The 22,068-nt window shown below is 40.6% G+C and overlaps 1 protein-coding gene and 1 pseudogene across 1 annotated transcript in view; both read left to right on the forward strand.

Annotated features, from left to right (window-relative positions):
- The window catches only part of LOC110303385, a 13,909-nt pseudogene extending 1,338 nt beyond the window's left edge, over positions 1-12,571 (forward strand).
- The window catches only part of Tmem263 (transmembrane protein 263), a 66,771-nt gene that overhangs the window by 40,191 nt on the left and 4,512 nt on the right, over positions 1-22,068 (forward strand). The gene's annotated exons all lie outside the window — the stretch shown is intronic.

Raw genomic sequence — 22,068 nt, forward strand, 5'->3', positions numbered from 1 at the left:
AACTCAGAAATTCGCCTGCCTCTGCCTCTTGAGTGCTGGGATTAAATGTGTGTACCACCACACCTGGCAAATATTAATTGTTAAGTACTTATAATTATCTTAAGTATCTAAGATGATCCTTCATGCTTATTCTTTCTTTAGGATGTCTTAAATTATTAGTAGTAATTCCTTTAAAAATACAATAAAATCAACCATTAATATATGAGGACTGACTCTTTAAATTAAAGAAAAATAAATTAAAAAATAATTAAATTAAAAAAATAAATAAGTGCTTTCAATGACACATTTAGGGTTGTTGTTGTTGTTGTTTTCCTTTGAGATGGGATCTTCTTTTTTTTTCTTATTTTTTTTTATTACGTATTTCCTCAATTACATTTCCAATGCTATCCCAAAAGTCCCCCATACCCTCCCGAGATGGGATCTTCTAAAGCCCAGGCTGGTCTTGAACTGGATATGTAGCTGAGGATATTCTTGTGCTTCTAATTCTGCATTCACCTCCCAAGTGCTGGGATTACAGGCATGAGATACCATGCTTGGTTTATGTGATGTTGGGGATGGAACCCTGGGCCGCATGCATAGTAGGCAAGTACTGTACCAACTGAGTTGCATTCGCAGTGAAATTCATTCATGGCTTTAAAACATGTTCTCTTATAACCCTTTAATGCAGCTGTAGAGATACCATTTCTCAAGCCAGTTTCAGGCAGGGAGTTAAAGGTTTTTTATATGGATGGTACGTGTGTTGTGTCTTAATGTGCTATCATAACACATTCATTTTCACAGAATGTAACTCAGAAGTTCATTTCTTTTTGTCTTAATGCTTAGTTTCATGGAAATTTATAAGTGACATATATTTGGCATTTACCTTACAATCTAAGCCTAAAAAAAGAAATCTTAATTTTCTTTATACCTAAAACTAGAATTCTGTCTCCATTCTGCCCCTTCTAACTCCCTGGAGAGAGGAAGCGAGTGGTGCCTTGGTGTAAGTCAAAATGTAGTGTTCCTGAGACCAGGAGAAGATCACCCGAATATTTAGGTTCAAATATTTGGAACTCTTAAGAGAATTCTATTAGTAATGTAAGCCAGCAGTTGAATAAAAATATAAAATTTAAAAGCATTCATAAATAACAGCAGGACTATCAAGGAATCTACAAATGTTCTTGGAACTTTGTTTATACAAAATGTAAAATCATTGAATTAAATTTAGAAGGAATTAAATGGTCATTTATTTCATGCAATATCATTTAAGAGACATTTGTTGGTACATCTGGTAAAATGTGTTAACAAATGGTATTTTTAAAGTTCCAAAATTAATAGACCCATTCTCAGTGATCTAAATAATGGTATTGGAGAAATTGATTCCTGCTATTTAAAAGAATTTATTGATTCATTGCTGGTTTGTATTTCTAACTTAGAGGCTCTACTATGCTTTGTACTTGAATTAGTCTAAGTATAGGCTTAGTATACTATATGCTTGCATATTTATTTTCAACTTTGCTTGTCTTTAAAATCACTTGAGGAAAAATGGCTAATTAATTTCTGCTACAGAAAAGCCAACTGGTAAATTTTCTCAATTGTCTCAAATGCTAAAGTACAATGTCGTTCAGAGGGGCTTTTACGATAGCAGAGAACTGTACAAATATACAGGTAGCTGTAGTTCTAACTGAAATGAACTTGCCATTTGATGATGTGTACAGCTATATACCTGAGTCCCTTCTAGTTTACGTAGACTAGCAATTAAACAGGACTAGTTTACTTTGTTGTATACACCTGGAGGTATCTGTTATTTGACTCCATTTTTGAGTAGGTTTTGGCACAGTGAAGATAAATTTGTGTGAACCACTTGAATGACTGATCTAACAATGTTGATACGAATATTGTATTTAGTGAAATTTCAGATGAAAATACCTGATTGAATAATGCGGGGATTTTTGTATTAAAGGGATGGGAAAGAACACCTGAATCTCATAATAAAGGACTATGATCTAAAAAAAAAAAAAAAAAAAAAAAAAAAAAAAAAAAAAAAAAAAAAAAAAAAAAAAAAAAAAAAAAAAAAACTGTCTGTAGCAAAACTTCAGCTAAAATTAGACAACTGGTTATAGAATCCTTAAGATTCACCATGCCATCCTTCCAGTGACATGAACAAAAGTTTATCACAATTAGTTATTCATCAAATTGACTCATAAAAAGGATAGTTGTCTTTCACCTGCTCAAACAAGGAGTAAAAATTCATCCTTAACTGATCTGTGTACCTTGCACAATACATATGAATATCTTAATAGCACTAAAATTTTGGTTGTAAGATTTATATATTACAGAATGTGCAACTCTTAACAAGATTTGTCCTTTGGAATGCTGAAATGACCTTCTGTTCCACTCCCTGCCTCCTGATGCTGTTTCCAGAGACTTACTTCCAAAACAGTTTCAGGAATAGCTGGTAATTCTGAATGAACTGAGTTCATTCAGACTTTGAGAAAGATCCAGTCAGAACTTCAGTCAAGCCCTGAACCTTCTAAGCATACAGAGACTAGACAACAGATGCTAAAGCTAGCTTTCTGAAGTCTAACCAATTTTTCTAATTTTCCTACCCATCCCCACCCCTTTTAAAAAAAACATCACCCAAATTCAACAGAAAGAAGTTGTAGAGAATTGTCATCCTGATCCCTTGGGTTGGGTGTCTGGTTATGGTTATTTTATAAATAATAGATAGATAGGTTGTCATTTTAAGGGATAGTTTAGAAATGGTCAATTTTGATCAGGGAGGAAACTAGAGAACTTAGACTTGGGGGTTTCTGTCTTCCTCTCCTCTTCTCTCTCCTTTGGGAGGGAGTTGAAGGGGAAAAGGGAGAGAGTGTAATATTATAAGAAATTAGATATCTGGTATGGATTATAAATTTATTCTTAAACATCCCATTGTATAGCCATAATCTTATGTTGGTAGAAATCTTTATTATTGATGTAAAATTGAAGTTATAATTTTTACATTGGTATAGAATTTATGTATTGACACGGATTTAAAGTTTTTATTGGTATAAATTTTTATATTAATACAAATTTGAAATTAATATTGTTACTTTTAGATAGGCATTGTGCCTATACAACTCATTTAAGGATACAAGGCTTAGACCCAGTCCTTCTAATATTACAAACTGTTGCATTAAGATGATTAATGCAAGCCAGGCGGTGGTAGCGCATGCCTTTAGTCCCAGGACTTGGGAGGCAGAGGCAGGTGGATTTCTGAGTTCAAGGCCAGCCTGGTCTACAAAGTGAGTTCCAGGACAGCCAGGGCTATACCAAGAAACCCTGTCTCGAAAAAACAAAAACAAAACAAAACAAACAAAAAAAAAAGATTAATGCAAGTTAAGGGCCAGATAGTAAACTCATGGCTATATTAGATTCTGATTTAATTATAATAAAGTGTTTTCAATATTATTCAAATAGAAAGAGCTAAGAGTAGTCAAGTTTTAACAGTACAGATATACTTTGTATAGATAAATAGTCTTCAAAAGCCACAAAATATGAAATCTACAAAAATCCACAGAAATCCCAAAATACAACACTTATAATCATTTCATTATTATTAGATTTAATATGACACATAATCATTTCATTATTATTAGATTTTTTACTAAGAGACATGTCTGCTCCTGACAGTATCTCCTTCGTGGTTCAAAGAACATATTGAGCATCAAAACCTCCACATAGAAGTACTCTAGTTGTGAAAAGGTAGCTACTGGGCAAGAATTTACCTAATTCATCTACAGACAAAAAATACTGTCCAGAAAAGGATACACAATGCAAGATAGTCAACAGCTTAGCTCTGCCAATACAGAGTAACTAGTCCTTCATAATTCCTGCTTCACTTAAGGTCTGTTAGAGGTTCTGAGACAGAATCTGAAGACAGATGCTACAACATTTTGAGGAATAGGGGACTCTCCAGGTAATCAGCCAGCTGTCTCTACAAATTGTTTAACTTTTGGAAGCTATGTTTTTGTGCTTCTTATATATTCAGGTGATATTTAATTCATTCTTAGATCTCTGATGGGTTTGAAGACTAGTTATAGTCTCGTAATTAAACTTACGTTGTTTCACATTGAGGAAGATAACATAGATTTGAAAGGATAGTGTTCAGATGGTAATGCAAGTTAAAATCAAAACACAATTCAGCTATAAAATTGTAAACTCTTTAAGTTAAGATACATGTTAGAGTAATATACCTAAATTGACAAAATTGATGGACTAAACATTATTAGTATATATCATTCCTTATAGTTTACATAACCATTAAAAGTATATTCATTATATATCTGAGAGAAAAGGCCTTTTTAGTGGACAAAAAGGGGAATTTGGTCTAAGTCTTACATTATGTTATTTGGATTCCTAAAAAGACACAAGAATCTGTATGTAAGATGCTGAGGGTTCCTGACCCCAGATGGTTCTGATTGGTAAATAAAGGTGCCAGCAGCCAATGACTGGGCAAGGAGACAGAGGCAAGACTTTGATTTGCAAGCAAGGGGACTAAGAGAAAAAGGAGAACTACCATACAGGGAAAGCAAAAAGATCAGGCCTAAGAAGTTCAGGAAGAGAGAGCATGCCAAACATGTAAGAGCCAGGAAAGAATGGCCCAGCAGACCTCCTAACTGGGTCCGGGGAGGCCAGGATGGAATATAGGTTTTAGAAAGTAATAATTCAGGTATATTGGAGGAGAGAGTGTATTAGCCACATAGATGTTTGGGAATGGCCCAGCCATTCAGCTGATTAAGACATTAAATATAAGGCTGTGTGTGTGTGCGTGTGCGTGTGTGTGTGTTTCATTCAGGAACTGAGAACACTGGGGTGGGTGGGTAGTGAGGAACTTGCACTGCTGCCCCCAAGACAACTTGAGCAGTGTTAATTGCCTACTACAACAGAGGGCAGACATGTTGACTGGAGAAGCTAAGAGCTCATATCTCAAACCACCATCAGGAAATGAGACCAATAGGGAGTGCCTTGAGTCTCTGGATATTCAAAGTCCTACCACAGTGGTGCACTTCCTCCATAAAGCACATCTCTTAAGTCCCCCCAAACACTTCTGATTGAGGAACAATTCAATTATTAAAATGTCAGAGACTATGTGGGACATTTATCATCCAAACCACCATATTAAAATAGTATGTCAAGGAGCTCCAGAACTAAGGGATCAATCCCTGGCCCTGCCTATAATTCACTATGTGACCTGAATGAATCATGTTGCCACTATGAATACCAGTTACTTCCTGTTCACATTAAGATGCAGTGAACTATGAAGACCTCATGAGTTGCAGCCTCTCTGAAAAGGGTGGAATCAGGGAACATGTGGGTGTTAGCAGGTTCCCTAATCTCTCCAGGGATGCTAAAAGTTCTGTAGTCTAACAGGTGATATCAGGCGCTGAATAGCAGTGGGAGGGCTAAGCAGGCAAATAGAGCATAAAGGCTTCAACTGCTTTCAAGGAAGAGACAAGCAGTAATGCCACACCCACATGAGCTTGTCTGTGATACTCACTTTTATCAGGCTGGATAGTCTTCATCTGTACGGACTATTGAGGAGGACGTGGCAAAGATCCGACTGAAATTATCTCTCAGCATGACACCCTTCATAGCCTGGCTGGCACGCTGGATGTGCCAATAAACACTTTGTACACATGTAGCTGGATGGCTGAGGTTCTCCCACATTCACATAGTAGCTTAATGTCTTCTCTCTCTCTCTCTCTCTCTCTCTCTCTCTCTCTCTCTCTCTCTCTCTCTCTCTCTGTTTCTGAGTTTGTGCATAAAAGAATGTTACAAAGTGTGTCCTAATGTCCCTTCTGGCTTGTTTCTGCTTCACCCACTCAGTTACAATTCCACCTCACATCACCCTNTTCATAGCCTGGCTGGCACGCTGGATGTGCCAATAAACACTTTGTACACATGTAGCTGGATGGCTGAGGTTCTCCCACATTCACATAGTAGCTTATCTTCTTCTCTCTTTCTCTCTCTCTCTCTCACTCTCTCTCTCTCTCTCTCTCTCTCTCTCTCGGCTTCACCAACTCTGTGCATAAAAGAATGTTACAAAGTGTGTCCTAATGTCCCTTCTGGCTTGTTTCTGCTTCACCCACTCAGTTACAATTCCACCTCACATCACCCTGCAACATCTCATATTTTAGGAATGAAGAATGCCACACACCAGTGTGCAGTTAGGATTTTAATGCTGGGGTGGTGATAACAGTTCGGCAGATTACTGAGAAGGGAGTCTAGGAGTGTCCTTCAGGTGGGCTCTTGGCATCCCATAGGGAGTAGGATGAAGCCACTGGAGACTAACTGGTAACAAGAACATAGGGCATTGACTGTCATGGCTGCAGTGGAAGTTGGCAATCCCTGGAAATTGAATTGATACACAGTAACCTTGTCTGTGTCCACTTGTTTCCCATCTTTCCAGTGTGGCTTAGACCATGGGGAGAAAAGAAGCAGCTAAAGATTCATGGACTTCTTCTGGCACCTTATCCCGACTCTTTACATACCTTCTTCTGGAGCAGCAGCACATGGGAAATGATTGAGTAGAGGCAATACTCAAGCTAGTGTGAGGTTTCACTCATGGTCAAGTGTCCTCTTACAGGGTTAGGACATAACTCCCAGTAAAATGTTTGAGTAAAATATATAATTCTATATTCATGATTCAGGCTCAGGGTTCAGGGTATATTCAAATCAAAGTTGAGCCACTCTAGGTTGTGTGAACGAAACACCGGGGAGCTAGGCTACATTTCATCCTCACTACCATTAGGGTACTGGGATCATGGGACACACTACTTAGGTCAGGAGTGGCAGAATGCAGCCTAAGATGGGGGCCCCAGCCCAGGTGAGAAATGGTACAAGCTGGGGCCGAGACTGTGGTTCCCAAACTCCTGTATATTCAGACGCTGATGGAAAACACAAGGAACTGGGAATGGAACCTGCAGGCTGGTATTGAGCTCAGGATGGGAGGATGGGGAATCCAGTTTAGCTCAGGAGTGAGTGTCCTGTGTGGTACCTGGAGGGGCCTTCAAAGGGAGACTTAGGCATCATGGCTGGATAACAAAGGCTTCCCCCCAAGATAGTTCTTGATGAGAGAGACAGTCCTTGCTTGTTTATTGTCCAAACTTTTTATTTATAGTGGAAAATGGATGCATACAACTTACTCAGGGTTGACCAGAGGTTAAATACCTTTTGCAGGAGGGAATGTCCCCGGGAAGGGAAGCTTACTGGCTAAACACTCCAGACCCATATAGATACCTTATTAGCATGAAGAACTCTGGGCTCTATGCTACACGACCAGTTGCCATGGTGTTCTTAGTGGAATGTTGTGATCAGGTGCTCCAGGACAGGAACCACATCAGGAGCAGATTCAAATACCTACTTTCTCAGTTACAAGATTTACTGGGGTCTCTTAATCTGCTCAACCTTTCTAGTTTTTCTGTTTGGTGACACGATTCTACTTGCCCCACAAGCCTGAAGTGAAAATCAGGTCTCAGTTTCTCTGACCCTGTGACAGAAGCAAAACAAGTCTAGCCCTGGATGCCTGACAGACTTGTGCACAGGGCATAGAGCCTACTCATGGAGTTTGAGTGAGAACTGCCACCATAGGCTCATATATTTGACTACTTGGTCCCCAGTTAGAAAAACTGGAAAGGATGACTTCATGTGGCATTGTTGGAGATGGTGTCACTTTGATTGAGCCATGCTGTTCCCAACCTCACTGTGTCTGTTAGTTTATGTCAAGATGTAAGCTCTCAGCCACTGCTGCAGTGCCATGCCTGCCTGCCTGTTGCCATGCTCCTCACCAGGACGAGCACATGCTCTAACCCTCTGGAATTCTGAGATCTGTATTAAATGTTCCCTTTTATACCTTGCCTTTGTCATGCTGTTTTGTCCTAATAATAGAAATGTAACTACGACACTACCCATACTTCGTGGGGGCATCACTGCATGCCTCCTTCTGTGCCTTCCTCTTCATATGGAGGCTGCTTCTGGTAACTGTATGTTTCTAGATCACCTGAAGGAACAAACTCAACACCTGTTTCAGTCTTTGGCATGGGATATTTAACAGAGGTCCACTGAACTCATTACCTCCTTCCAGACTGTCATTCTGTTAACTGTGTGATCTCAAGCATGTCACAGTTCACCCAAAAGTGGTCAGTAGCAGTTCCTTACTGTAAAGACTGTTATGAGAACCCAGTGAAGTAGATAGTTCATTCAAAGACACAGAAGGATGGGTTAAAGAAACACATCCATTGTAGGGTCACCTCTGGGACCGGACACCATCACTGGCCCATTCCTGTTACTCAAGCTACCCTATCAATCATGGTGAGCAAAAGGCTCAAAAGAGCCTAAAGCAAAGAGAGGATGAAATAAAGACCCACGTTGGTTAGGATACAAGGTGCCTGCCTGGGGAACTTCCACAACTGTTGTCTTGACTCATGGAAGGCAATATAGTCCCCAGGCTGTAACTTACCACCACAGTATACAATGGATACAATGGTTTGTGTTCTATCACCTAGTCCTCTAAGCTTGGCTGCACACATTAAAGCACAGGCAGGGGGGTGATGGGGAAGTCTTCAAGCCTGCAGAAAACAAGAACACAATCAACACAAATCTACAAGAATTTGTGGATTCCTTTGTTTTTTATTTATAAGAGTGGACACAATGTAGGATGTCTATGGGCATTATCAACAGGGCCTGGGCAATGTCATCATTACATATTCACAAAATTTACACATTTGTATTTGAATTCTTATGATCATGTATGTTTAGCAAGTGGGAAAGTTTTACTTGGTATTAAAGTGGCAATTAAAATAGTAGTGAAGATTTGTAATACAAATCATCACTGGGCTTTTAAAGCATTGTACATAGTTTAGTCCATTTAATTATCACAATAATGGTAAGATATAATCACACTTTTTTCAGAGTGAGGAACCCTGAGCATGGAGAGGTTAAGTAACTACCACAGATCTCACTGATCATGGCTTCATACGTGCATCAAATTTATACAGACCTCCCCCCCATCCAACGCTATGACTGAAACCAGGGTCTCATACTTTCTGGGCTAGTGCTCTCTCTCTGAAGTACAGCTCCTGTCTCCAGAAATTGTTTTGCATAGGTTCTTGACTTGCTCATTTATCTAACTCTGTTTTAAATTAAGAATTTGAAACTACAATTTACTTTTCCAGCAAGTCTATCCCAAATTTATGAGATCTGGATTTGGTGAGAAACCCTATCTCAAAAATTAATGTGACAAGTGACTGAGACACACATATAGTGTTGACCTCTGACCTCCACAAACTCATGTGAGCACATACATGAAGCTGTATACTCATGAGTGCACACATGCAAACACACACACATACATACATATATATTGCATACAACACTCATTTGAGAGTGCCTTAACATGGCATATTTTCAATAGAATATTTTAAAGCTTGAGGTTTTAGATATCATAGGATCTCCTCATTTACAGATTAGGAAACTGAGGGCAGAGGTTATAAAATATGTGATTTATATGACTACCAAAAATAGCCATGTAGTACTGCACCCCATAAATCCAAGTAACCCATACTCACATAGACACAGACACTTTCAGAACCATGGCTATCTTCGTGTAGATGCCATCAGAAGACAGGTCAGCTTGCAAATCCAGGAATATGAGTTCACTGGTTTGCATCCTGCCCAAAAGCCACATGTGCACTCTCAACATTATTCTTTGCAACATTTGCACCTCACATCGTCACTTCCTGTCTTTATCTCATCTTGTTCAGAAATGTGAGCCTCTACATCCTCAAGTTCAGTGGACTGAGGGAAGGAAACATAAGCCGAGAGGTAGAACTTGAACTAAGAACTTTGTGATTCAAAACTCTCATAAAGCCAGTGCTTGAGACATAAGGGTATGAATTCAAGATTTCTGTCCCTGGAAGAAACTTGGACTTTTACTCCCAGATATATTTGAAGAAGAAATGTGTCTTTCTCAGAGAAAGGCTTTAGGTACCAAGATGCAGGTGGAGATGAAGACAAATTAAAGTTTCACCTTCAACATGACATTTCAGACTGTGGGAACACAGACACATGAACTTCCCACACTGCCCATGTCACCCTGCCTCAGACGTACTAAACCATTAATGAGGATTGCCTCAGAGGTCCTTAGCTCTGTGGGGGAATAAGAGGCTTACCCATCTGTCTTTGATACTGAACTGGCCTCCCAGGGATTTAACTACTTTTCTTCAAGCAAAGAAGCACCAATGTACTCTAAAGCATTCTGAAATGACAAGAACTTTAATCTGACAATATCCAGAATGTTCAAAGTTCTTAGAATGTTCACCTTGGCTAATGACCAACTTGGGGTTTCTCTAAGTTACTCCATATCCTGGTTCAGGTTCTTAATGGAATCTGTCAAAAAAAAAAAAAAGTCATCACTCAATGTCCTGCACCACTAAGGGATGAGATTCCCATCCTCCTGTGTTCAGAGAAACTGAAAACTGCTCTGTCATCCAGTCTCAGCAACAACAGTTTGCCACATTTTACAGATAAGGAGACTGAGACTCCTACATATAAGAAATGTGTCTACACATATGGGTCATGTGCTGTTTCTAACCTTATAGCTTATTATTATTTTTTTGGTTTTTTGGTTTTTTTTTTTTCCCCAGAGCTGAGGACAGAACCCAGGACCTTGCACTTGCTAGGCAAGCACTCTACCACTGAGCTAAATCCCCAACTTCTAGTTTATTATTTTAATGCAAGCCATTGTAACTCTTCTTTGGGTCTGAATTTTTAACCAGCTGGTACTTAATGTGAACTATAACCAGGGAAAGTACACAATGCTAAATTAACATAAAACCTAAGTTGTAGCAGAAGAAAAAAAAATGACACCAAGAGAGGTAAAATCTGGTACAGTCAGCTTCATTGTTTTGCAGGGTGGTTTTTGACATTGCCCAAGTGATTTTGTAATCTAAACCATAACATTTCTTATCTGCTTGGTAACACTTGTTTTCTAACACTATAATTAAAAATCCTACACAGTATAGAATAAACACTCTTGTGTTATAAGCTATTTGCCACTTACTATTTTTTGAATAGATTATTTACTTAAATGAATGCATGACACCATGTGCTTGTTCCTGCACCTATTTATTGACTATTATTTTTAGATGAGATAAGCATATTAATTACCAGCAAATAAATTNTTTTAAAAAGCATTGCTAAGTGTGAACAGTCATCAAAATGGGGCAGGCTCTCACTTGTATCTTTGGCTAAGAGCCTAGTGATTGGTAGTNATGCTTTTATAAGTATAAAATCTAATAATTTGCTTTGTGTATGTGATATATCTGAAACCACATATAAAATTTACTCAGAAACTGGGTTTTATTTTAGAAGATGCGCTCAAAAACAACATGTGTTTTATAAGTTAAGTTTAAAGGCACATCATTACTGTGTCTTATTATTTTTAAAAATTACTACAATGCGTCTGTAGTAAAAAACTGTTTGCAGTTTTCTATAGCAACTTTTATTCCTTTAACCTTGCTTCATATTGCAACAGAATTAATTTTAAAAAGGAAAAAAAAAACCTATGGTGAAATTAGTAACATGCTCTAATATAAAAAAAATTCTTACAAGCAATATTTCCAATTTAAACAGAATTTTGTTGATTTTTCTACAAAGTACAGAAATTGCCCCTCCTGTACTTTTTTCTCTCTCTTGCTTTAAGATGTTTAAATGTTTTGAGATCTACAGGTATAGATTCGGGGAAACATCGAATTATTTCCAAAGACAGCTATTTTCTTTTACTCCTTGTAGAAAGACTTGAAGACCTTTTCTCCTCTTCACCAAAATTCTCATTCTCACCTAAAGTAGCTGCATCCATTTTTTCTCAGGTAAAAGAGACATTCTTACAAAGGTTCAAATTTCAAAGTCCCCAATAAAGCACTTAAATTAATCACTCTTCTTTATGTGTGCACGTGTCTGCTATTTTTGCAGTAATTTTTAATACTGAAATTGAATCTTTTTAGCTTTCCAGAAATATCTTGGTGAGCCCTCAACAGTTTCTAACTACTTAATAATTGTGACCCTGCCAGCCCCTTCAAATAGATCCTAAGCACAAGTGTGCTTGGCCATTCCCAAACCATAGCCTCTGTCCAAAAAGAAAAGATAGGGCTTTGTGAGGCAGAGAAGAAGTGAGAGAAAACAAAACAAATGTAGCTCAAGCTGAAAGTGAAAAGCTCTTGGACAGCTTTTTATTATCTTTTCTGCATGACATCCTGCCAATAGTCTTCCCTCAATAAGGTCTGGTTTTTGCGTGTGGCCGGGTTTCTCGGAGAAAAACCAAGTTACTTTTCTTCCCCAGCAGGGCTCCTGCAGTCTTGCAAGGAAAAGGTTGCTGGGGCCCCTTGGGGATGAGCGCCCTGGGACGCAGCGGGATGAGAGAAGGCGTGCGGAGCAGCCCAGAGTGTGTCCAGAGCGCTGGGGAGGGGAGGCGCCGGGGGTTGCCAATGTCACGGCTCAATATTTATATCCATATCGTTGTTCTCCGCTGCCCTCCTTGACTCCGGGGGCCTAGTCGTGCGGGGTAAGGGGCGACCTGGGGGAGTTCAGAAGCTGGCGTGAAAGCACCGGCGGTTCACCCGTGTGGGGCCGCAGAATGGGGTTGGGGCTCCTAGGACCCTGTAACCCGATGCTGCCAGTATGCCAGTGGGGGTTGTCAGACATCTGCTCAGAGATTGCTTCCTTTCTTTCTACTTTCAGTTTTTCTACAGGGAGACATTTGAAAGGGACTCGCTCTCACAAATGGTCTTTGGGGTATGGCAAGCTTAGTGGGAGACGAAATTCTGCCTCCAACTCGGAGGACCTCCCTGGTGGATACTCAGGGAGGACAGACCATCTGATAGGGGAGGGCTGGGGCTAGTAGAGATGGGAGAGCGAGGGGCCCTGGAAGGGGAGAAGTGCCGTGCCCCCCCCACCCCCGCGCGCACATACACACACACACACACACACACACACACACACACACACACACAGAACCCAAGTGTGTGGGAAAAGCATGCCTATCACACTTTCGCTCATCCTGTCCTGAAAAAGTAACTTTGGGACTTTGGTAGCTAACTGGAACTGGTCCTTAAGTTTTCAACCGGTGCAAAAGCAACCGCCCTTATGACAGTAGGGGTGGGGGGCAGTAAACTTAGGTCTCCAGGGTGTGAGAAGGGGCGCGGCCCTTGTGTCGCGACTTCTGAACCACCCCCTGGTATCCTGGGCGGCTGAATGTCAGTAGCCAAGACAGTTGCTCTGTTCTCCAAAGGCTGGAGGCTAGGTCCCACGCGCTGTCGGGCGCCCCCTCCCCGTTCTGTTGTTTAGGGATGACTGAGTGAGCGATCCCATCCCATGGTGGCCTTAGTCTGGGCTGGACCTTGTTCCACCACAGCTGCGTGTCCAGAAAGGTCCGCATGCATTTACCTGCCCCGCACCCCTCCTCCCCTGTTCGATCTTCTGCCTGGAATTAAAGAAAACAAGGCGCGACCCCCACAGGGTGTGAGCATAGCACCACCCGGGCAAGGCAGGGCCACTCCTGGCCCCTTTGAGAGCTTTTCAAAAAAGCTGCTGAAAGGACCCTCCAGGTAGCAAGAGCAATGGCCTTGGCGCCTGCCCTCTCCCCCTGCCCGTGTCCAGCCCAGGCTCCCTGAGGGGGCAACCATCCCATCCCCGCGGGCCTACAACCCCCGGACCGGAGCGGCGGTGCTTACCCCCCTCCCCTCCTCCACTTTTTGGTTGTTGTTATTGCTTTCCCACGCTGTGGGAATGTGACTTGACCCCATTTCAAAAATGTTTGACAGCTTCAACCTTTCAGCATTCCTCTGCGACTACAAAGGCTACAGCCGCCTCCTTCTGCTTTCTGTCTGTGCTCTCTGTCTTTGCACTCAATGAAATCCTTCAAATGCCAAATACATAAGGGTCGCCAACAGCTCAGCGAGGGGAGGCCGCCCGCGGAACCGCGACCCTCGCGTGTCCGCATGCCCTCCACCATCAGCTAGGTGGCGGTGCTGAGGCACCTGGAGAATTTGAGCACCCCAATGTGGTCAGGTGAGCTGAGAGCCCTGGCCATGGGGTCCAGGAAGGTGCTGGGCAAGGGGCAGCTGGTGGCCCAACTAAAGTTAAGAGTTGNGTTTCCCCAGATAAAACCGGTGACCCTGCTAGACAGTGCAGAAAAGTTGACCTGCGGTGGCTTCCAGGCAGCCAAGCTATTCTGAAGAGCTTTAGCTCTGAATGCCCCAAGGGGTCTGGGGGCTTTGGGTGTCTTTTAGGGAAAAAACCAGACAACCCCAGAAACGTCCCTCCAGCCCTTAACTTTTCTCGTCCGTGGGGGGATTTTTGAGAGACAAAGTGAGATAGTTATCCAGCTTGCAGATAATTAGAAGGAAACTTTAAGGGTGGAGCATAATGAAATAAAGTTTAAGAAATGTGCAAGAATGTGTTTGCCAATCACACCCACAGTGGTGCCTTTTTTATATAGTTGTAAATTGGCTTCTGATAATCTTAGAAGTTCAGAAGTTTAGACTCTGACACCTAGTGTTAAACATTGAAAAATGTCTTTCAAGGCTGGGTACTGGGAACACTGAACCAGGAAGATCCAGAGTTCAAGACCCTCCTGAGCTACAAAAAACCCTGTCTGAGAAAAGAAAGGGAGGGGCAGTGGGTGGTAGGGTGGAGGGCGATTGCTTCTCAAAAGGTTTTCTGATTGTATCATTTACACTTGATCTTAGCCAAAAGGCCGAGAAGCGATGATTGTATCATTTAGTATCTGTGGGCTGGTATGATCTGACTTAGAATGCCTCTCTCATTGGTTAGATGTGAGTCTGCCCTTGAGATTCTGAAGCCTCTGTTTTCCCTGGAAGAGTTGTGCAGGTGGATGGGAGAGACATTCCTAACCCACTCTCCTGTGATTGAAGAGAATGGTGTTTTCTTGAAGATGCTGGGATTTCCCCATTGTGCCTTTTCTCATTCTCTTTTTTAAACAGATGCATAGCTGGAAGTTAAAAGGGAATGCACAGACTTTTCTACAAATAAGGTGATGAGTTAACATTCTCAGGTCTTCTTTTTAGAGGGATGATCTTGGCGTCTTCATCCTGTCTTCTCATTCCTGTAGGGATTCCTTACAACAAATATGTGCCTACAGTATGCCCTGGTGTGTCCCAGGCTTGATGAGCCAATAGTGTCCTACACACAGATTTGCTCTAGTTTTACGGTTCGTAATCTTGAATTCTGGAGCCTTTGTCAGAATAAGACTGTGCGGCCAGAGTGTTTCCATTCCACAGGTGAGTTCTGTTTGTCATCCTTGTAGACTGTCCGAATCTATCTTTGGTGAAAGTATTCCATGGCCACTGTGTGCTCCCTGAGATTCGTGTTTACTCCTTCAGGTTAGTCCAGCCTTGAGTAGAATTTGAAGGTACAGATAGAACCAGAGGCTGATGAACACCTCTTCCAAATGACTAACTTGTCCAGTCACTGGTTTTTAAGCTTTTCCCATGTTATTTTATTTCGGGATTATCAAATTGACTCCTTTTCTTTGTTTTCTGGAGATCACCTGCAGACTTTAAAATGATAAGCCCACTCAATCTTATATAAAAGCACTAAGATTAGTGGTCCTGAAACTACTTAAGCAGTTACTCAACATCCTGTAGGAAGACAAAACACAAATTTAAGTACATATAATAGGGGACAATTTCCTCCAAAAGATAGAGCAGGGTGTGTAGACAAGAGCAAACAGCCAATAAGGCTCAGAAACCAGTGGGGCTCTGCAGCCTGGAAATGGGACAACAATGTATGGTTCCGAGCCATTCCTGACAGTCAAGGTCAGAATCCATCCTCATCCTTAGAGAATAAGCCACCTCCAGATGAAAATTAAAATTGTTTCTTTCAACTACCCTCCCCAACACACAAAAAAACCTGTCTTGATCTATACAAGGACACACAGGTTAGGAAGATTAGCCAAGACCTTCTCAAGTCTCATAATCTCTAGATAATTTAGAAGTTCAGTTTATTTATTATTTTTAAAATATTTTTTAATTAAGTATTTTCTTTATTTACATTTCAAATGTTTTTCCATTTCCTGGTTTCCCCTCTGAGAACCCCCAAGACCCTACCCCCTCACCCTACTCACTAACCCACCTACTCCAGCTCCCTGGTCCTGGCATTGCCCTACACTAGGGCATCGAGCCTTCACAGGACTAAGGGCCTGTCCTCCCACTGATGACCAACAAAGCCATCCTCTGCTAAAAATGCAGCTAGAGAAATGGTTCCCTCCATATGTATTCTTGGGCTAGTGCTTTAGTCCCTAGGATCACTGGGGGTACTGATTGGTTCATATTGTTCCTCCTATGGGGCTGCAAAACCCTTCAGTACCTTGGATCCTTTCTCTATCTCCTCCATTGTGGTTCCTGTGATCAGTCCAATGGTTGGCTGAGAGCATCCTTCTCAGTATTTGACAGGCACTGATAGTCTCTCAGGAGATAGCTGTACCAGGCTCTGGTCAGCAAGTTCTTGTTGGCATCCACAATAGCACCTGGGTGTAGTGACTGTATAGGGAATGGTTAGACAGATGGGACAGTCTCTCAGTGACCTTTCATTCAGTCTCTGCTCCACACTTTGTCTCTCTATCTCCACCCATGGGTATTTTGTTGCCTCTCCTAAGAAGGACAAAAGTATCCACACTTTGGTCTTCCTTCTTTTGAGCTTCATGTGGTCTGTTAATTGTATCTTGGGTATTCCAGCTTTGGGGCTAGTATCCACTTATAAGTGAGTATATACCATGTGTGTTCTTTTGTGATTGAGTTACCTCACTCAGGATGATATTTTCTAGTTCTATCCATTTGCCTAAGAATTTCATAAATTCATTGTTTTTAGTAGCTGAATAGTACTCCATTGTATAATTGCATCACATTTTCTGCATCCATTCCTTTGTTGAGGGACATCTGGGTTCTTTCCAGATACTGGCTATTATAATAAGGCTGCTATGAACATAGTGGAGCATGTGTCATTATTACATGTTGGAGCATAGTCTCAATATATGCCCAGGAGTGGTATTGCTGGGTACTCAGGTAGTACTATGTCCAGTTTTCTGAGGAACCACCTACCGCAGACCCTTTTGGTCCCTTTGTCTGCATGGAACAGGTCTCTGGGGCAGGTGGGCAAAGCGTCAGCAGTTGACAGACAGACCAACACGCGAGATTGTGTAGAATCTGAATGTATTGTGTCAGGTCGAGCATCAAACTTTTTATACCAAAGAAATAACAAAAAACCAGGCAAAATACAATCCACCAAGTTACAGTGATGCAATACAAAAGGAATGTATACATCAAAAGAAGGTGGGGACCAGGCTGCTGCCACAAAAGAAGGGAGCCAGGTGTAAACTAGTCTATTGTTAAACCCAGCACCAGGGGTTCTGAACTAGCAGACCTTTTCATGAATACTGCAATACCCCAACACCCTATTTCCTGGGTCTACCGAAGAATTTACCAACTTGCTTCAAATGTGAAGCTCACTATACCAAGCTGTATATTGTATTGCTATGCTGCAATTGAAAAGGCAACCAAAGCCATAAAAAAAATTTTACTAAAGTTCAAAGCACACATTGTAACTCACACAATACTAGAGGGAGACTTCAGTACCCCACTCTCATCAATGGTCAGATCATGGANACAGAATCTAAACAGAGACACAGTGAACCTAACAGAAGTTATGAACTAAATCTATTTAACAGATATCGATAGAACATATTATCCTAAATCAAAAGGATATACCTTCTTCTCAGTACCTCATGGCATTTTCTACAAAATTGACCATATTATCGTTCACAAAACAGGCCACAACAGATACAAAAATTTGAAACAATCTGATGCAACCGATCAGATCACCACAGAGTAAGACTGGTCTTCAATAACAACAAAAACAACAGAAAGCCCACATACACATGGAAGCTGAACAATGCTCCCCTCAATTATAACTCGGCCAAGGAAGAAATGAAGAAAGAAATTAAAGACTTTTTAGAATTTAGTGAAAACAAAGTTACAACACACCCAAACTTATGGGACACAATGAAAACCATGTTAAGTGGAAAACTCATAGCTCTGTTTACCTCCTAAAATAAACTGGGGAGAGTATACACTAGCAGCTTGACAGAACATCTGAAAATTCTAGAACAAACAGAAGCAAATATACCCAAGAGGAGTAGATGGCAGGAAGTAATCAAACTCAGGGCTGAAATCAACCAAAGAAACAAAAAAACTATACAATGAATCAACAAAACCAGGAGCTGATTCTTTGAGAAAATCAACAGGATAGAAAATCCCTTAGCCAGACTAACCTGATGGCACAGAGACAGTATCCAAATTAGCAAAATCAGAAATGAAAAAGGAAACATAATGACAGAAACCAAGGTAATCAAAAAAATAAAAATCATCATGTCCTACTACAAAGCTGTAGTCAACAAAACTGGAAAATATGTATGAAATGGGCGATTATATTAACAGATACAAGGTACCAAAATTAAATCAAGATCAGATAAACCATATGAACGGTCCCATAACCCCTAAAGAAATAGAAGCAATGGGTAAAATCTCCCAACCAACAAAAGCTCAGGACCAGATGTGTTTAGTGCAGAATTCTTTCAAACCTTCAAAGACCTAATACCAATTCCCTTCAAACTATTCCACAAAATACAAACAAAAAGAATAATACCCAATGTGCTCTATGGAGCCACTGTTACACTGATACCGAAGCCACACAAAGACCCAACAAAGAAAGAACTTCTGAATTTCATTTATGGATATCAATGCAAAATTATGCAATTCACTTCTCAAAAGCCAAATCCAAGAACAAATCATTAAGATCATTCATCATTATCAAGTGGACTTCATCCCAGGGATGCAGGGATGGTTCAATATACAGAAATCCATCAGCATAATCTACTATCTAAACAATCTCAAAGAAAACCACTACATGATCATTTCATGCTGAGAAAGCATTTGACAAAATTCAACATCTATTTATGATAAAAGTCTAGGGAAGATCAGGAATTCATGGCCCATACCTAAACATAGTAAAATCAATATACAACAAACCTGTAGTCAACATCAAACTAAAGGGAGAGAAACTGGAAGCAATCTCACTAACATCAAGAAGTAGACAAGGCTGCCCTCTCAGTCCCTACCTATTCAATATTGTACTCAGAGTCCTAGCCAGAGCAATTAGACAACAGAAGGAGGACAAATGGATACAAATTGGAAAGGAAGAAGTTAAAATACCACTATTTGCAGATGATAGGATCATATACTTAATTGACCACAAAAGTTCCACCAGAGAATTCCTTCTTTTTTTTCTTTCTTCATTTTTTTTTAAATTTTTTCCTTTATAATTTTAAACTTCAGATTTTATTCCTCTCCTGGTCCACCCCCATACCATATTCCATACCTTCACCCCACCCCCCTGTGTCCACATGATGTCCCCACCCCCATGCCCACCCCCACCAGACCTTTGAACTCTCTGGGGCCTCCATTCTCTTGAGGCTTATGTGCATTTTCTCTGACTGAATCCACACCTGGCAGTCCTCTGCTGTATATATTTTGGGAGCCTCATAACAGCTGTTGTATGTAGCCTGGTTGGTATTGCAGTGTCTGAGAGATCTCCAGGGTCCAGGTTTACTGAGTGTTCTGGTCCTCCACTAGGATGGCCCCCTCCTTAGCTTCTTCCAGGTTTCCAACAACAGGGGTTAGTAGCTTTCCATAATTCAACCACAGGGGACAGCACACAACCAATTCTTAGAAGCACTGACCACCAGAGAACTGCTAAACCTGATATACAACTTCAGCAAAGTGGCTGGATATAAATTACATCAAACAAATCAATATTCTTCTTTTACTCAAAAAATAAACAGGCTGAGAAATAAATTAAGGAAATCACATCCTTCTCAATAGTCACAAACAAAAGAAAATACCTTGAAGGTGACTCTAACCAAGCAAGTGAAAGTTCTGTATGACAAGAACTTCAAGTCTCTGAAGAAAGAAATCAAAGATCATCTAAGAAGATGGAACAATCTCCAGTTCTCATGGATTGGCACGACTGATATAGTAAAAATGGCCATCATGCATCTACAGATTCAATGCAATCCCGATCAAAATTCCAAATCAATTGTTCTTATACTTAGAAAAGCAATTTGCAAATTCATTTAGAATAACAAAAAAAATGTCTTAGAAGGAAAAACAAAAGCTTCACAGGAGGAAGTGTGGAGACAAGATGTGGAACAGAGACTGAAGCAAAAACCATCCTGGGACTTCCCACCTAGGGATCCATCCCATATACAGACACCAAACTCAGACACTATCAAAGATGCCAAGAAGTGTTTGATGACAGGAGCTGGCTACAGCTGTCTCCTCAAAGGCTCTGCCTGAGACTGATAAATACAGAGACAGATGCTTGCAGCCACCCTTTGGACTGAGCATAGAGTCCCCAATGGAGGAGTTAGAGAAAGGACTGAAGGAGCTAAATGGTTTGCAAACATAGGAAGAACAAGAACATCAACCAACCAGATACCCCAAAGCTCACAGGGACTAAACCACCAATCAGAGAGTACAAATGGACCGACCCAGGGCTCTAGCTACATATGTAGCAGACAATGGCCTTGTCAGACATCAATGGGAAGAGAGGCCCTTGTTCCTTTGAAGGCTCAATATCCCAGTGTAGTGGAGTGCCAGGGCAAGGAGACAGCAGTGGGTGTGTGACTGGGGAACTCTCATAGATGCAGGTGGAGAAGGAATGAGATAATAGGTTTTGAACCAAAAACCAGGAAACAGGATAAAATTAGAAATGTAAGATTAAAATATTTTAAAATAGAAAAAAAATTGAAGACCCAGAAATTAAATCATACATATGGACACATGATCTTTGACAAAGAAGCCAAAAATATACAATGGGAAAAAAGAAAGCATCTTCAATAAATGTACTGGTGCTACTGGCAGTAAGTATGTAGAAAAATTAAAGTAGATCCATATTTATCACCATGAATAAAACTCAAGTCCAAGTGGATCAAAGACCTCAACATAAAAGCAAATTCACTGAATCTAATGCAAGAGAAATTGAGAAAGAGCTTCAAACTCACTGGAATGGGGGCAAATTTCCTAAACACAACTCTGATGGCACAGTTTCTAACATCAAAAATTGACAAATGGGACCTCATTAAACTGAAATACTTATGTAAGCCAAAGGTCATAGCCAATAGGACATATTGGCAACCTACATATTGGGAAAAATAATCTTCACTAACCTTACATCCTATAGAGGGCTAATATCTAAAATATCTAAAGAACTCAAGTAGCTAAACATCAAAAGAGCAAAGAACTAAATCTGAAAATGGGATATAGAACGATACAAAAAAATCATAACAAGGGACCTTGAATGGCTGAGAATCACTTAAAGAAATGTGCAAACTCCTTAGACTTGAGGCAAAAGAAAATCAAAGTGACTCAGAGAGTGGTATAAGGCAGTATACTTTCCAGTGAAGAATGGCTAAGATCAAAAACTGGTGAAAGCACATGTTGGTGAAAATGTGGGGAAAGAGGAACAATCCTCCATTTCTGGTGGGAGTGTAAAGTGCTATGACAACTATGGAAATCAATCTGGAGGTTCCTCAGAAAATTGGAAATAGATCTGCCTGAAGGCCAAGGACTTATCTTCATGGCTTATGGCCTCCTACTTTCATGTTTCACCCAATAGCTTATTATTTAGATTGTCCTATTGGGCTATGACTTTGATCTTGGTAAGCATAAGGTCTCCTATTCTCAAAAAGTTCTCTGTCATCATACATTTTTGAGGTACTCCAGTCCCAGAGACTTATTTTTACCTTTAAATTTCTCCAAATTTGGGGACTTCTAATATTTGGGGAAACTGAGTGACAAAAGCAATGTATGTTGAGCACTTTAGTGTCCAGTGTGTACAGATCTTTTTTAAAATGTTTAATATTTTTTATTACATATTTTCCTCGATTACATTTCCAATGCTATCCCAAAAGTCCCC

Source organism: Mus caroli, chromosome 10 (assembly GCF_900094665.2).
Source record: "Mus caroli chromosome 10, CAROLI_EIJ_v1.1, whole genome shotgun sequence".
NCBI lineage: Eukaryota > Metazoa > Chordata > Mammalia > Rodentia > Muridae > Mus > Mus caroli.